The following is a 16,137-nucleotide window of genomic DNA, read 5'->3' as shown; positions in this document are numbered from 1 at the left end:
AAGCCGTAATAAACGCTTCGAGTCAGAAGACGGCCCAAAAGGACCTAAGAAATGACTCGAGGCCCAACTTTGGATTTCTTAACCAACATTGGATTTCTTAACCAACAGCCCGTACGCCGCATGACGATTTACGCTTGGTTCGCGAGGAAAGATAAATGTCAAGTTTCCGCGGATAAATACGAAATTTTGAAGATAATTACGAAGATCGGAAAAAATGGAATATCTCCATTTTTATGCTATGGCGGCTTAAGGGCAGAAGGGGAAAAGCGTAAACCGACCTTGGAGCCAATATATAAGGAGTCCTAGGCGAGAGGCATGGGGGAGGACTTTTTCACAGCAAACTTAGCACTTCGAGCGATTTTAGGCAATTTTCCGTTTTTGTTGTTCGAGCTGCGACTCAATTAGGTTTTTGCCGTCTTAGGGTTTTAGAACTAGGAATCTCGCCGACAGCTCTCGTAGCCCAGACACTTACCTTATTGTAAACGCTCAAACGCATATTCGGAATAAGAACTATCTTGCTCTCTTTTTCGATTTCTTATTTTAATACTGTTCTCGTTTCGTGTTCTGATTGTCTGGCGTGTGGTATTAGTAGATATCTGGGACCTCTGGGAAATTAGAATTCTCCTATTTTCCTAATTTAAACGGAAATCGACAGTGCGAATTTCGGTTCCCACAATCACCATCTGCCATAATCCCAGGCGATACCATCTTCTAGTTTAAGTTTTTTTTTTTTTTTTGCTAAATTTCTAGTTTAAGTTGGTATTCATGTTTTCCGTATAAAGAAAAACAACCACAACCACAATCAACAAGAAAAAAAAAAGTATTATGTTTTACAAAGTCCAAGTCTCATTTATTGAAAGCAACTTATAGTCCAATAATCAACATCGTTTACTTTGAGTTGTTTGAGATCTTTGTAGAAAATTATTCATAATCCTTTGATATTTCATCATCTTTCCCTTTTTTTTTTTTTTTTTTTGCTAACTGCATCATTCACTTTTGGTCAAAGCCATTTACTATGGGAAAATGCTTACTAGCGAACAAGTAACCAAAGATCCCTGACCTTTACCATCACCACATGCTTATCTAAATTATGGCAACGAAAAGAGTAAGTCTTTACCCCAAAAAAAAAGGTTATGTGCACTACAAGGCGATGGGGTAAAAATATCATAAGAAAATAGCTTTCTAGTCGAGAATGCTATATTTGACATAACTCATAATTTAAGATAGCGTTTTTTTACTTCGATGCTATAAAAAGCTACATATATAATATCATTGTACATTAAAACGCTATTTTTACTGAGGCGAAAAATGATAGATTTTCTCTCTTACCCTCATTTCATTTTCCCTCTCATTTTATTCTTTAAATATTTACATATAAAAAAAGAAAATTTTCTATTGGTTGAAAGTAATACACAAGGATTGCAATCTCTACCCTTAATTGTTTTTAATACAAAGGTGGAGATTGTGTTTTAATTTGTCCTCTCCTTTTGACTTCTGAAACACGACGACAGAGAGAAGCGAGATGAGACAGAGAGAGATGAGAGATTGCAAGAGAAGAAGACAGAGACCGGCCTGAGTTTGTCGCCATTGTCACAGTCTGAGTTTGCCGCCGTCGATCTGTCTCTACTCCTCATCACTTTGTTCTTCCGGAATCTGTACTCCTCCTGAGAACGCCTATCTCTCCTCTGCAGCCGAATCCGAAACCAACACTCGTCTCACTCTCAATCTCCTCTCATGTCTGCTCCTTAGGTTTTCTCTCTCTCTCTCTCTCTCTCTATTCAATTTCACTAAACAACAGATCTAAAAAAAGTCCTTAAAGTTTGTATCTTTATGTAGGTCTGGTGCTTCCTCTTCAAAAAACAGATGAAATCCACTTGGCCTGGGCGTTCGGGTCTTCGGGTCGGGTTCGGGCCGGTTCCTTTCGGGTCCGGGTCTTTTCGGGTCCTAAATATGTAGACCCAATAGTTAGAAATTTTCGGTTCGGGTTCGGGTCGGTTCTTCTCGGGTCCGGGTCGGTTCGGGTCTATAATTAAAATACCCATAAAATACCCGTAATTTTTCGGGTCCGAGTCGGGTTCGGTATTTAGGATCTGAAAAGGACATGATATACCCAATTCCATAAACTTTAGTTGAATATTTGTCATATATATCTAAAATTTTACAAAACAACTTAAATGAAACTATTAATAATTAAAATAAAACATTTTAAAACTCTAAATTTTACATTTTAAAGCTTTATATTACTTTAAAAATGTTAAACAATAATAACAAATGTTGTTAACAAAAGACATTTCAACTAAATCATAAAATAATATATATAAAATAGAACACAAAAACATCATAGTTTTAGATATACATGTTTTTAAGTCGGGTACAAATCGGTTCTTATCGAGTCGGGTCTATTCGGGTCGGTTCTTTTCGGGTAGGTTCCTTTTCGGTTCCGGTTCTTTCGGGTAAAAAAAATTTAGACCCAAAAGGTACTTTTAAATTTTCGGTTCGGTTCCGGGTCGGGTATTTTTGGATCGGTTCCGGTTCGGGTCTTCGGGTCTAGGTTAAAATGCCCAGGCCTAAAATCCACATTCCAAACCCATCTTGGATGCAGGCTCCTTCCTACGAAGAGGCTTGGAACGAGCCACATATATGGTTTAGACCAAACAAAGTTTTAAATTTTTTTTAGAACATTGATTCAGTCATTGGTGATATACAATCCCACAGATCTTTAGTTGTGGGAGGGGACTATTGTTAGAGCTTCAAAATGAAACTATTAATAATTAAAATAAAACATTTTAAAACTCTAAATTTTACATTTTAAAGCTTTATATTACTTTAAAAATGTTAAACAATAATAACAAATGTTGTTAACAAAAGACATTTCAACTAAATCATAAAATAATATATATAAAATAGAACACAAAAACATCATAGTTTTAGATATACATGTTTTTAAGTCGGGTACAAATCGGTTCTTATCGAGTCGGGTCTATTCGGGTCGGTTCTTTTCGGGTAGGTTCCTTTTCGGTTCCGGTTCTTTCGGGTAAAAAAAATTTAGACCCAAAAGGTACTTTTAAATTTTCGGTTCGGTTCCGGGTCGGGTATTTTTGGATCGGTTCCGGTTCGGGTCTTCGGGTCTAGGTTAAAATGCCCAGGCCTAAAATCCACATTCCAAACCCATCTTGGATGCAGGCTCCTTCCTACGAAGAGGCTTGGAACGAGCCACATATATGGTTTAGACCAAACAAAGTTTTAAATTTTTTTTAGAACATTGATTCAGTCATTGGTGATATACAATCCCACAGATCTTTAGTTGTGGGAGGGGACTATTGTTAGAGCTTCAAAATGTTGTTCAAGTGTATTTCTTTGTGTTGGCTTTCTAGTTTGTGCAAGGCTTCCAAGAAACTTAGGATTGATTCTCAGATGTTTTCTTGTGCAGATGAAAGGTGGTTTCGGAGGTGTGGATTATGTGAGTCAGCCACCACGTCAACCTGGCCGTAGCAATGAGCAGACAGGAACCTCAAATGCTCTTGCATTCCCAGGTATTGTGTTCGTATCACCTGTTTTGCTTATGTTGATGAAAGATGAACAAAACTAGTTTATTCTCTTATTTGAATGTTTATTAAAAATTGCTTGATGAGTTCTGCAGGTTCTAAGAGTACCCAAAAGGGTGTGACAGAATGCTCTTGTTGTTGGTCCAACTTTACATCCAAAGGGCTTGTAAGTATTAACCTTTTGCCGTTTGTTTCGTTGTTCTGGATGCTAGTTGATGCTTCTACTTAATGGCAAGGATGCTGATTAAAAATATTTTGTATCTTCATGTTCTTACGTAACTCTTGTTTTAGCTGTGTGCTAAGAGACAGAAGATGTTGGAAGACATGCAAAAAGACTTTGAAGGTATATTCTCTTTGAGACCTATTTTTAAATCTAAAAGAGTGTTTGATCTCTCTCTATGTGTTTTGAATTTGATTTTTTTTTTCTTGTTACATGAAGGGGGACAAGAGGCAGATAAGTTTGATGGAGGAGGAGGTAGCAAAAGCAGTGGATCGTTAGACATTAGGTTTAGAGTGGAAAAGGTCCAAGCTCCTCTATGTGATTGGAAGACGGTGACGTTGGAGTACTTGTTGTGACGACGTCGGTCGTGGTGTGTTGCGGCGCTAGAAGATATGATTTTAGGTATAGAATTTTAGGTGTAGGCTTATTATTTTTGAAAAAATTGGTTTAGTTTGGTTTAGTTTGATATACCAGTCATAAATATGTAACCAATTTCGATATATAAAACATTTTAAAAAATTTATTTGTATTTTTTATTTTTTTCTAATTTTTTAATAATGATATAATAACAATTATAATCTGCTATTAGAAGTTATACAAATTGCACAATTAATAAAATGCCATCAAACTAATATTTTAATATAGCACAAGCTAAACGCTATCTAAAGTGCCCGAAAAAAAATTGCGGGGGAAGATACAGCGTTCGCAATAACGCTGTGATATCTTGCAATAGCGTTTTCCTCATGCTATATATGAGACGTTTTCTTGTAGTGGTGGCAACGATAGATGCTGACCTTTAAACGCTGCCAAACAAATGACCAATCTCACTCAACGGTAATGCTGATGTGGGTTTAACTAACTCGTCATGTTACCGCCAAAATGCAAATGATGCCGATTTAGGTCGTTTTAGACATTCGATCGGAGATGAAAGCAGCGATTGGGCGTCGAAAGTATCTTTGGTAGAGCTCCGGCGAGACTTCGAAGAATATGTAGAAACATCTCATCTCATACCCCCAAATGTGAAAGCGTAATCTCGCAAAGACCCAGTCTATTTTTAATATTTTTTTATTTATTTTTAAATCAAAATTAAGATAATTACTGATTTACCCCTAAACTTAATCTCTAGTAATGTGATACCGACAGTCTCTTTCATTTTATTTTTTTCTTCTTCTTTTTCTCTATTTTTCTCTGCGACTTTTTTTCCTCTGTAAACTTCAAACCACCAAAACTTAAACAGATCCGGCGATTCTTCTCTCTTTCTCTAGAAAATGCGGCGGCTAACCCTGATAGTGACTGGATTCTATTTCTTTTTGTTATGTATGTTTTCGATTTAGGGTTGTTAAAGAAGATTCTGGGATTTTTGTGATTTAGGGTTCTTCTTCTCTCTCTTTAAGGCATTTTTCCTGTTTTTATTTATTTCATTTTCAGATCTGATTTTAGTAGTACTCAGTATAACTAGTGTAACACTGTATGATGTATACTTAACGCATTAGTAGTACACATTATTACAAATATGACTAAGTATAACTAGTAAAATTCAATATAATTAGTATAACTCGGTATATCTAACTCATTAGTAGTACACATTATTACAAGTAGAACTCATTATAACTAGTATAACTCAGTATAACCACTATAACATAGCAAAACTCGGTATAACTACACCTCAGTAGTACTCAGTATAACGCAGTATAACCAAGTATATATAACTAACATCAGTATTACCTAGTAGTACGAAGTACAACTAAATAAAACTATATGATAAAATGTAGTATCCGAAATTTGAAATTTAAAAAATTCGAAATTTTGAAATTATGAAACTATTTTTTTATTTTAGAAAATAATAATTCCAAAAAAAATAAAAAGGGGTAAATCTGGTTTCCATATTTCATTAAAGCAATGGGGTATAGGGGCATGGAAGAAGTTGGCTCGAATATGTACTAGGATGAAAGAGAGAATATGGAGTACGCGATGACAGTGATGAGACTAAACGCGGAGACAAACATTGTAGCCGTCGAAAATGAAAAAGGGATGACGAGAGGATTTTGTGTGTTGCAATTTTTTTTTCCAAAGAATTGCTTGGTATAAAATAGGTCTACCTATTATTTTGGTAATTTCAGAAATTTACTGAACACGACGAATTAACTTTTTTTTTTGGTTGACACACGACGAATTAACTAATTAATTATTTTTTTGTAACTTATTAATTTAATTTTTGATGAGCAAAAAATATGAGAATTTGATCCAAACATATTTATATGAGAATTCAGAGTTGAATGTCTAAAGCTTATACTTCACTCTATTTTCACTCCAAGCTAAAAAGAAAAGTTTGGATCTTTGGATCAGTTTTTGCGTTTTGTAGGGAGAAGCATACAGAATTACAGATATAGATATAAAAAGTGTTTATTGTTCATCCTACAGAATGATTGCCGTTGATACGGTTATCTCTGCTTACTGTGTGTGCTGGACGGACATTGGACCCAAAATAGCGAGAAACGTAATATTACATATATAAACTCATTTAATAACTTCAAAAGAGCGAGAGACATAAAATTTACATATGAGGTCCAAGTATTCAACATCGCTGGCATTTTGATTGCTGACAGACTTGCAGTTGATTTTACTCTCAAATAATTTAAGAAACTACAGACAAAACAGAGATATTTTCTATTGCTGGATAGATCAACTAAACACAACTCTTCTGGTAGAATGAGAAAGTAAGGGATTTTTCTCCAAGTTTGAAGCATTACATTATTCAAAACATAGACATTAGTACACAAAGAGCCAAAACACAAATTACGCTCTTGATTTGTGATATTATCTTAAAGATATAGTGGGAAACAGCCACAGATGGGGAAAACATTAAGAAACTAGCAGATAAAAGGGATTTAGCACAAAGGAGTTAATTTACCTGAACAAATTCCTCACCTTGTGGAGGAAAGCATCAACCATGTTGAACCAGGCTCTGCTCCAAGGAGAATCAAAAGAAAGAGATGCAAGCACTCCAAGAAGTATTGTTGCATAAGCTGCAGATAGAAGGATACCATGTTGACTGTGTATTCATCATCTTCCACTTCGTTATCTGGTTCATTACTGTTGCAGCTTTTGTTGGTTGGTTTTCCACAGAAAAAAGGATTGCCTAAGTAGCTATTTGCATCAAAGGTGCTTATATGTCCTCCTTGTGGAATGACTCCTGATAAGTTGTTGTATGTGACTTTGAAGACCCCAAGATTGCTCAGCTCTGAGAGTTGTGGTGGTATCTCGCCATGTAATCCGTTGAAGAAAAAATCAAGACTTTCTACCGTCTTCAGACCTGAAAAACATCTTGGTATCACCCCAGATAAATAGTTATGAGAGAGTTTGAGAGCATGTAGTTCCATAAGACCTCCAAGCTCTTCTGGGATGTCACCGCTGAACTCATTCTGGGATAGATCTGTGTTTTGTAGGGAATTCAATTCTAGTCTGGACGTTTTCCCAATAGCCCATACTAAATACTTCTTGCACAAGCAAAGATTTAAAATATGCACCGACGTTATTTTCTCTTTTTACTAGCCAAGAACTAAAGATGGCTACAACATTAGAGTACGAAAAGCTGAAATCATAAATATTTGATGTGTCCTCTTTCCCGGAACCAAATGATATATTGCTAAGACATGAAGGCCCACTCAATCCATTGTTAGCAAGATCCAAAAGGTGAATATTGCTTAGACCACACAACTGATGAGGAATATGGCCTGTAAAATTATTCCCCCTAAGAAGAAGAATACTGATATTTTGGGTATTGATAAATTCAGGAATATGCCCGGACAATCTGTTATTTCTCAGATCAAGTATGTTGACATTCACTAGCAATGTGTCTGGAACATCCTTTGAGAAATTATTGTCTTGCAGAAGTAACACGACCAATGATATAGAATTTATTATATCACCTGATAACATATTTGCAGAGAGGTCCAGTAGCCAAAGATGTGATATTTTGACCAGTGACATAGGTATTTCACCTTATAACGAGTTGTTTGAAAGCACAAGTGCATGTAAGTTCCAAAATTCACCAATCCAACTTGGAATAAAACCCGTAAGATTGTTGTTCGAAATGTCAAGCATTGGCAAGAATTTCAAACTCTGCAAACCTTGTCTAATTTTTTCTATAAATAAATTGTTATCCACAGACAAAGTATTTATAACAGTAAAATTTACTGGGTCTGGAAAAACCTATCCACTTAGTTTGTTATGTGAAAGCTTTAATATGAATGTGGAATAACAACCCCTTATAAAACTTCTTGGTAGCTTTCCATGGAAACTATTGTGAGATATGTATCGTAAATGAGGAAATATCAACCCAATGTTCTGAGGAAATATATTACTGGATCCATTCATTGAAAAATCCAAGAAAAGCAAATTATGAGCGGATTTAGGTAACTGAAAGCCAGCAAAAAAATTGTTGTGTAGAAGCAGAACTTTGAGTTTTGAATTGTTAGCAAACAACCATGGAGGAAAATTTTCAGCAATTTTATTTTCAGAGAGATCAACATGACGCAAATCTTTTTGATATGTTTTTCTGATCCATTACGGTTCACGAAAACATTAAACTCACCGAATGCAATTTTAAACACTTCAACAATGACCATTCCCATAGTCAGAAAAAAACAAATAATATGTCCTAAGTTATTGGGACTATGCAAATTTGCTGCTACTAAATACCAGCTGAAACACACCCACCATGTCAATTGCTTTTCCCACAAAAAAATGTCCACAAGACCAACACAATAAACCTCCCACTGAAAAACACGACCTAATGCCTCTAAATATACAATATTCGGCAATTAAGCTACAACGACTCAAACACAACTAAATAAACATCACTTTCTCCTTCAACAACGATACATGACAACTCCGCGCTTGCGCAGAACCTCTCCCCGAATAAATATAATATGTGTGTTGGTCAGCATCTTTTACTTCAACAAAGCTTTTATTATACTATAGTCTTATCAAATGACTTTTGTTAGTAAACAAATAAACTGTAGAGAATATGAAAAACCGATTGTAAAATATTGATGTTCAAGTCTCTCCCAAGATTTTTACAGGTTATACCACAAGATAAGGACATGGTCATACATACCTATATGTATATCATTATTATTTTAACAAGGAAATGGTCATACATATCTACTGATATATGGTTTTTGTTCATATATTCTAGTATTCAACTAATAAGAAACAAGTTGCTAAAATAAATTCCCTGATCTAAGCATTCAATGAGCAAAGTGGTAAACCTTTTGAACTCTGCTTGAATAACCGCTAAACTTAAGCATAGGACCAACGGTGACAAAGTTGTTGTTAATAGGGCTAACACAAATGAAAAGGTCCCAATGTCATACCAACTAACACTGAGCAACAGACTTCATAGAAACAGATATCTAATCATCCAAAGATGATGTTCTTATCTGTTTCCATGATGTTATCCTTGACCTAGTAACCAATGTTGCGAGTCACAAGGAGTTTGCTGACCGTAATAGAACATATGAAGTCCAAAGATTTAATATCACTGGCTTTTTCACTTGTAACGTTCTCACAATTCTTCTCTCCTTTCTTATAGTGCCAATAGGTTCTTCTCAGGATATTACCATAATCTTAATCTACATCTAGAGTCTTATCCTCTGCACAAAAGAGCTCGAGCACATAATCTCATTTAATAACTGCATAAATAATCATCTAGCTTCTTTGTTTCTCTTTGATTACCATTAGGCTCAGTTTGCAGAAAAATGATGATTTTTTTTTGGCTGTTATTTCCTTTTATCTTTGTTACTAAATTACCTTTGTATATTTGCAGGACAAGTGGGCCTGGTGGTAAGAGATTTGAGGATAAAGTTGTGGATACTTTTAACTTCTCAAGTATGGGTATGGGGGCGCACATGTGTCCAGGAAATGGTTGAAAAAAAAACATTGTTAATTCAGTCATTTTGCCACATCTCTTCTCATGTGCACATCAAACTTGACAGACTCACCTAAACTCCTTTTAATAGACGATGTTATCATGCCAACTCAAGATACTATCCAGGTCCATTCTCGGATCCTCTTATTGTTTGTGTGTTTCCGGAAAATTGTTATCCTTCTACTAATGATAAGTCTGTTACATCTAAACATACATACGTAGAGCTCACAATAGATTCCTATTTCATCTACATTACGGATTATGTGGTGAGGTAAGCCCCCAGAGATTTGGTCAAAAGAGATCATGCGCATAATCTACAGGTAGGATTTAATATTTTTCCCGAATCAGTAAAACTTGGTAATATGGCCATTTGATACAAATTCAGGTGCATGCATACATGTTTAGGAATGAACACGAGTACTTACACTTTAAACTTCACCCGAGACCCATATAAGGAATAAAGAGTACTGGATCAATCAGATTGGAGTTGATATGTACTCTTCACCGATTTCACAGGTAGCCTCCATAGCTTTCAAGAATGGACATCTCCATTACCTGAAACGTCCAACTCTCCACGAGAGCTCTTTGGTTAAATTGCTTCATTGGTTATCCCTCTTGAAGTACCACAGTGTATCCATTGTTTGTCATTGACTTTTACATCATTCTTACTACAAACAGTTACCCAGGTTTACGGAAATAGTTATTGAATCCAAAGAAACCCAAAGGAGTCTTGGAGATTGAATCAACTGACTTCTTCTATGATGCCAAGAAGAAGAAAAACACTTTATCAAGCTCAACTCCCTCAGAAAGATCTTTCAGTTAGACATACGAAGTTGTGCAGCAAGGGAAGCAAGATAACCAGATAGGGTAGCGATTACAGCCAGGATCAGCTTCTGCTTTCGGTTTCTTTTGTGGTGTCGAGCCTTGTAAGCCGCTCTTATCTGCATTCCCGACTACACAATAAACAACAACAAAGAACCTGTGTTAAGACATGAAGATAAGACATAGATGATCATTGATCACAAAGTGTTTCTTGTTTTTGTTATTTACACTTGAGAAGCGAAAGACCAAGACCGAACGATCTAGTTTATTGATTTTGTTGTTTTCTTTGTTAGCAGCTTCATTAGCCATGATAACATCTCTAATACTTGCTACAGCTTTTTGTTGTTCATCGTTATTTGGTGCGGTACGCTTTGCCTGTTTCAGCTGCTTTCTTGCCTATATCCACCAGAGTTTTGGCCTCCTCCACCACTCCTCCTCCCTCCTTGGTTTGTTTCAAGGTAGATGAGGAGTTCTCGGAGAAGGAGGTTGAGGAAAAGTGAGCTCACCTGATTGGAAATAATCTATTTCAGTGAAGCTGTCGTTTCCCATGTGATGCTGAAGAGAGGTTGAGTTGAGTTATTAATTTGTGGATCTCTCCATGATTTGTGTTGGAGGAGATTGATCATCAGGTCTTGGTTCTGCTTCTATGGAAGAAGAGGAAGAAGAAGAAGACGAAGATAGTCGAAGGGATTGGGTCTTTTGCCAAGTTTGTCGTTGGGTTGAGAAAGCTTTGCTGTTGTGACGTTTCCATGGTTCCAGAAATGAAAGATCTTGACAAACTTTTCAATCTGTAGTGTAACAATGATCGATGAAGACAAAAAGACGAGACATTTATTAGATTCAGACAATACAGAAGATAAAATCATTAACTGGCATCTTTGAAAATATACGTTACAATATTGTTTTGTAGCCACGTGTCACATGAGAATGAATGAGAATGAAATTCAGAATTCTTAGAGAAATATGTTAGTCTATCTTAACTTATAATATACTTTTTATTAAACTAAGTATTAAATTGATAAATAATGTACAAAAGAATATATCGCACTTTCCTTAAATAAAAGCTATGGGATTGGCTAATATGGTTAACGTATATATGACAATCAATGATTATGAATACTAAATATTTGATAATAATTTTTGTATCTTAGCTCTTTTGTGTTTAATTTTATATTATTAAAAGATATTAAACAACCACATTAATCATATAATAAACAAATTAATTTTTTTCTTATATGTTATATTTTAAATTTTTAAAACGACTATAAATTACTAAAAACATTAAATGTCTCACACTAAAATTTTGTGATCAATGGTTTAACTTTTTTTTGGTAATAACAAGATACAAATGAGCATAAATCGTATGAATATTAAGTCTCATCTACTAGAAATTCATATTATATATTAATATAGTTTAAAATTAAACTATATAAGATAGAAAAATACTTAAATATGATAATTTTAAAATTTGTATTGAAAAAGTATTGAAACCTTAATTTTTTTTTTTTTTTTGAAATTTGCATTCAAAATATCATACATTAGAAATTTTGTTTTTATCATATTAGTATGAATTCACAATAATAAATATTTATATTAAAATATACTATATATATATATCTATGTCATTGAAATTTAGTTACATACCATATAAAATAAATAAAATGATTGTTTTGATTTATTTACCAAAAAAGTATCATAATTAAACAAGATGTATTGTTTTGATTTATGTTTTACTCTAATTTAATTATATACATAATACATAAATAGATACAAATAAATAATAATAGATAAAAATTAGTTTTATGTATAAGATTCATCTCGTGCGGGTGTTAAAGTAGTTTTAGTCAATATATTTCGAAAGGACAACGCAAGCAAGAAAGAGACACTAACTTTAAAAAAATTCAAAAGGGCACGCGTTAACTATTTTTCCACAATAATGATATTATTTAAACCCGGTGTCGGTTTAGATACGGTTAACCATTCGGTCAAGATTAGCGAAAGAATCCAAATCAACGGTTAAGATTACCTCGTATTTAATGAACGGACAGACAGGATGATCGAACATCATTGACATAAGCCCCCTTCTCTGCCGGCGAGAATTGAAAGAGAGAGATCGTTCTCCGTTAAACCCTAGAGAGTGAGTTTAGTCTCGTCCATGCTTCTCTTTCTGATGTTTCGTTCGCTGATAGATTGTTCTCTGTTTGCTGGGTTTAGTGAGTTTGACCTTGGGTTCAATTTTTTGTCACGGTGTAAAGTTTGTATCATTCGTGTTGTTTATTTTTATGAAAGGCTGCATTTTTATTACTTCTATTTTTTGTCACGATGTAAAGTTTGTATCTTTCGTGTTGTTTATTTTTATGAAAGGCTGCATTTTTATTACTTGTATTTTTTGTCACGGTGTAAAGTTTGTATCTTTCGTGTTGTTTATTTTTATGAAAGGCTGCATTTTTATTACTTGTATTTACGATTGAATTGATGCATGGGTCTTCCGCTTGTTTCATCGATTCTGCCTTTTTTTCTGAAATCAATATCTGTATTTTGGTTAATATTTTCAAAAAAAATATCTGTATTTTGGTTTTAATCACTGTAGTGAATTTTCTTTGCTTCCAGGATACACAACATGGCTTTCTTAAGTAAAGTTGGAAGGATATTTAGGCAGACTAGCAATTATGTCACTGTCTCTAACTCGATTCTACAGAGCATCTCTTCTTCAAAAATCTTTGTTGGAGGTGACTATAACTCTATCTCGGTTGTGGGAGAAAGTATTCTCTTTTTTCTTTTTTTTTTTGGATTGTTTCTCTCTGCTTGTTGGTCTCAGAGTTGTCGATGTAGGTATCTCGTACAGCACTGATAGTTTGGCTTGAGAGAAGCTTTTAGAAAATATGGACAAGTTGTTGATGGTAGTTTGCTATCTCGCTTTTTAAGTTATTGTAAAACTCTAGCCTTTGGAGTTATGACCTCCTTTTTTTCTTCTGAACGGTTACAGCCAAAATTATTGTGGACCGTGAAACTGGTAGATCGAGGGGTTTTGCTTTCGTGACATTTACTTCTAACCAGGAGGCTACTAATGCCATGCAGTTGGATAGACAGGTAACACACAAATGTTCCAGCCTCTTTTAATTCTAAGATGTCATCATCTGGCTTATTCCTTTGTCATTCATTCATTGTCTTGTTCTGGATATTAATTTGACTTCTTTTTTTTTTTAACTCGGTTGTTTCTGGACAATGCATGTTTCTAAAACAATTAAGTTTTTTTTTTTGGCCTTTACACATTGGCAACATAGGTAGGATTGGTATCATCATCATCTAGCCTGAAATAATAATAATCATTCGTTAATGAATGGCTGAACGGAGAGCAATGTCATTCTATTTATAGTTAGTTCTAAAATAAATCACTGTTTTCAGACAATGCTTATTTGTGATTCTTCTTTGCTTCGTGTTGTCTGTCAATAGGCCATTTATTGTTTTTGTTTTCTGAAACACAGCACCTTCATGGTCGAAGAATTAGGGTGAATTTCGCTACTGAAAGAGGAAGTGGATTTGGAGGAAGGGGGTTCCGTGGTCCAAGTGGTGGTGCTACTTTTTATGATGATCCTCTACCCTGTGGTTACGTTTACGATTTTTCTGTTTGGTGCCATTGACAATCTGGCAGTTTGGTGGTTCAGAGAACGAGAGCTTAATCCCTCCATAATGTTGCAGTTTGAGAATAAACATATGGAAGTTTCTTAATTTTTTATGTTTTTAACGTTTGTGGTTTGTTTATCATCGAGAATTCTACCTCTATATAGATTGGGTTATCGCATGTGATTCCGCTAAAAACGGTTAGTTTCTCAGCGAAATATCAAGATTCCGCCCCGTGACTCTGATCAATGATATTTGGGGTTTGTTTATCATCATAAATAAATAAATAAAAATTGTAATAACAGACTCTTTATTTTTTCTTTCAAAACTGAAGACGACCCAATCTGCTTTGGCTTAGCATATGAACAAGTCTACACCCTACAAATGCACAGATGAATGAGTAGCGATGGCATTTTTATGCAAATGCTCAGTTTACAAGTATCATGTTCTCTTGAGGGATCCCAGACTGATGATGGTACAGGCTACAATGTAACGTGTGAGCATTTTGGTCAGGCTACAATGTAACGTGTGAGCATTTTGGTTCAGTTGGAGCAATCACTATCTAATTATTGCAAAGAAGAAAGAAGCGTACACGGATCAGATCAGATCATTTATTTGTGGAGCTAGAGCGAGATCTACAGGGAACTTGAATTTACACAAATCGGCAAGTAATTAATGAAATTACGATTTTACTCACTAATTTCTCTGATAAATTTTAATTTGAAATTAAAATGTTTTTGGTACGCTTCGCAACAAATTGGAACTTATCGACTTGGAAGCGCGCAAAGTCTATTCACTAAAACCTCATAAGCCCTAATACCTGGAGAGAGTGTGAGAGATGCAGTCCCTTCTCTCTGCACAACGAACATGGCGAGCAAAGGCTTGGATTCAAAATCACGTAAGAGTATCGAAGTTAAATCCACTCAGAATCAGGGGCGGAACCAGGATTGTTTGAACATGGGGCATATAAACATTTTTGTATAACATGGGGCATATAAAGATGGGCAAATCTCCAAAATAGCATCTAAAATAGCATTTTATCTTTTGAATTTTTTTTTATTATTTTTCAAAATTTGAAATCTTATCCCAAACTCTAAACCCTAAAACCTAAACTCTAAACCCTAAACCCTAAACTCTAAACCCTAAACCCTAAATCATAAATCATGAACCCTAAACCCTAAATCCTAAACCCCACCCCTTAACTCTAAACCCTAAACCTTAAACTCCACCCCTAAACTCTAAATCCTAAACCCTAAACCCTAAACCCTAAATCTTAAATCTCACCCCTTAATTCTAAACTCTAATGTCTAACTTAATTTACTATTGAGGTATAAGTGTATATTTATCTCTTTTGATAAAATATTAAGTGTTATTTTTGTCATTTTTATTTTTAGAGACTATTTGTGACAAAAACTTTTTTAGTGCTATCCTAGTCATTTTCTCTATAAAGATGTTTAATCAAATTTTAACGCTGATTTCTATTCTTCGACTCATCCTTCTCTTTTTGTTGAGATTGAACCTTTGATTAAATACTACAAAAGAAGAATAAGAAGAATAGCTTAGAAGAAGCTACAAAGGAATGGAAGAAGAAAAAGAAGAATGAAGAAGTAGAAGAAGAAGCTTGGAAACAGAGGAGGAAGAAGCGTAAGAGCAAGAAAGGAATAAGACTTGGTTGGGTAACTAGAAAGGAGAAGTTACACAACAACGAGAATAAGATAACTAGTTAGTTGGTAAGCTAACTAAGTTAAGTTGAAGTTGTTAAGAGTTGTAAGAATAAGATTAAGCTTTGCTTGTAGAATTAGTCTATGGCCTAATGTAGAGGCATGGACAAGTGGGAGTAGGTAAAGCTATAAGTGTAAGGGAGAGTAAGTGGATTTAGTAGAGAAATCTACTATAAGTATGTATGAAAAACAAAAAGTATGTATGGTTGTGTTTGAAGAAGAATTAATGAAAAAGAGTTAAAAGATGTAGACATACAAAGTGTTCTCTCTTCTTTC

At 34.7% G+C, this 16,137-nt stretch overlaps 1 long non-coding RNA gene and 1 pseudogene across 2 annotated transcripts; one reads left to right on the top strand and one right to left on the bottom strand.

The window, feature by feature from the left end:
- Window positions 1-6,672: 6,672 nt before the first annotated feature.
- On the bottom strand, window positions 6,673-8,142 carry LOC106323563 (annotated as a pseudogene).
- Window positions 8,143-12,612: 4,470 nt separating this feature from the next.
- LOC106326439 lies at window positions 12,613-14,392 on the top strand. Of its 2 annotated transcripts, XR_001267238.1 has the most exons (5): window positions 12,613-12,656; window positions 13,130-13,248; window positions 13,352-13,419; window positions 13,506-13,609; window positions 14,005-14,392. It is a non-coding gene; the product is annotated as an uncharacterized LOC106326439 (long non-coding RNA). The 2 variants fall into 2 exon arrangements; XR_001267237.1 differs by lacking the exon at window positions 12,613-12,656 and having other exon boundaries at window positions 13,011-13,248.
- Window positions 14,393-16,137: the final 1,745 nt, after the last annotated feature.

The sequence above is a fragment of the Brassica oleracea genome, chromosome C2 (genome assembly GCF_000695525.1).
Source record: "Brassica oleracea var. oleracea cultivar TO1000 chromosome C2, BOL, whole genome shotgun sequence".
Lineage (NCBI taxonomy): Eukaryota > Viridiplantae > Streptophyta > Magnoliopsida > Brassicales > Brassicaceae > Brassica > Brassica oleracea.
This window is presented reverse-complemented; position numbering and strand designations above follow the sequence as displayed.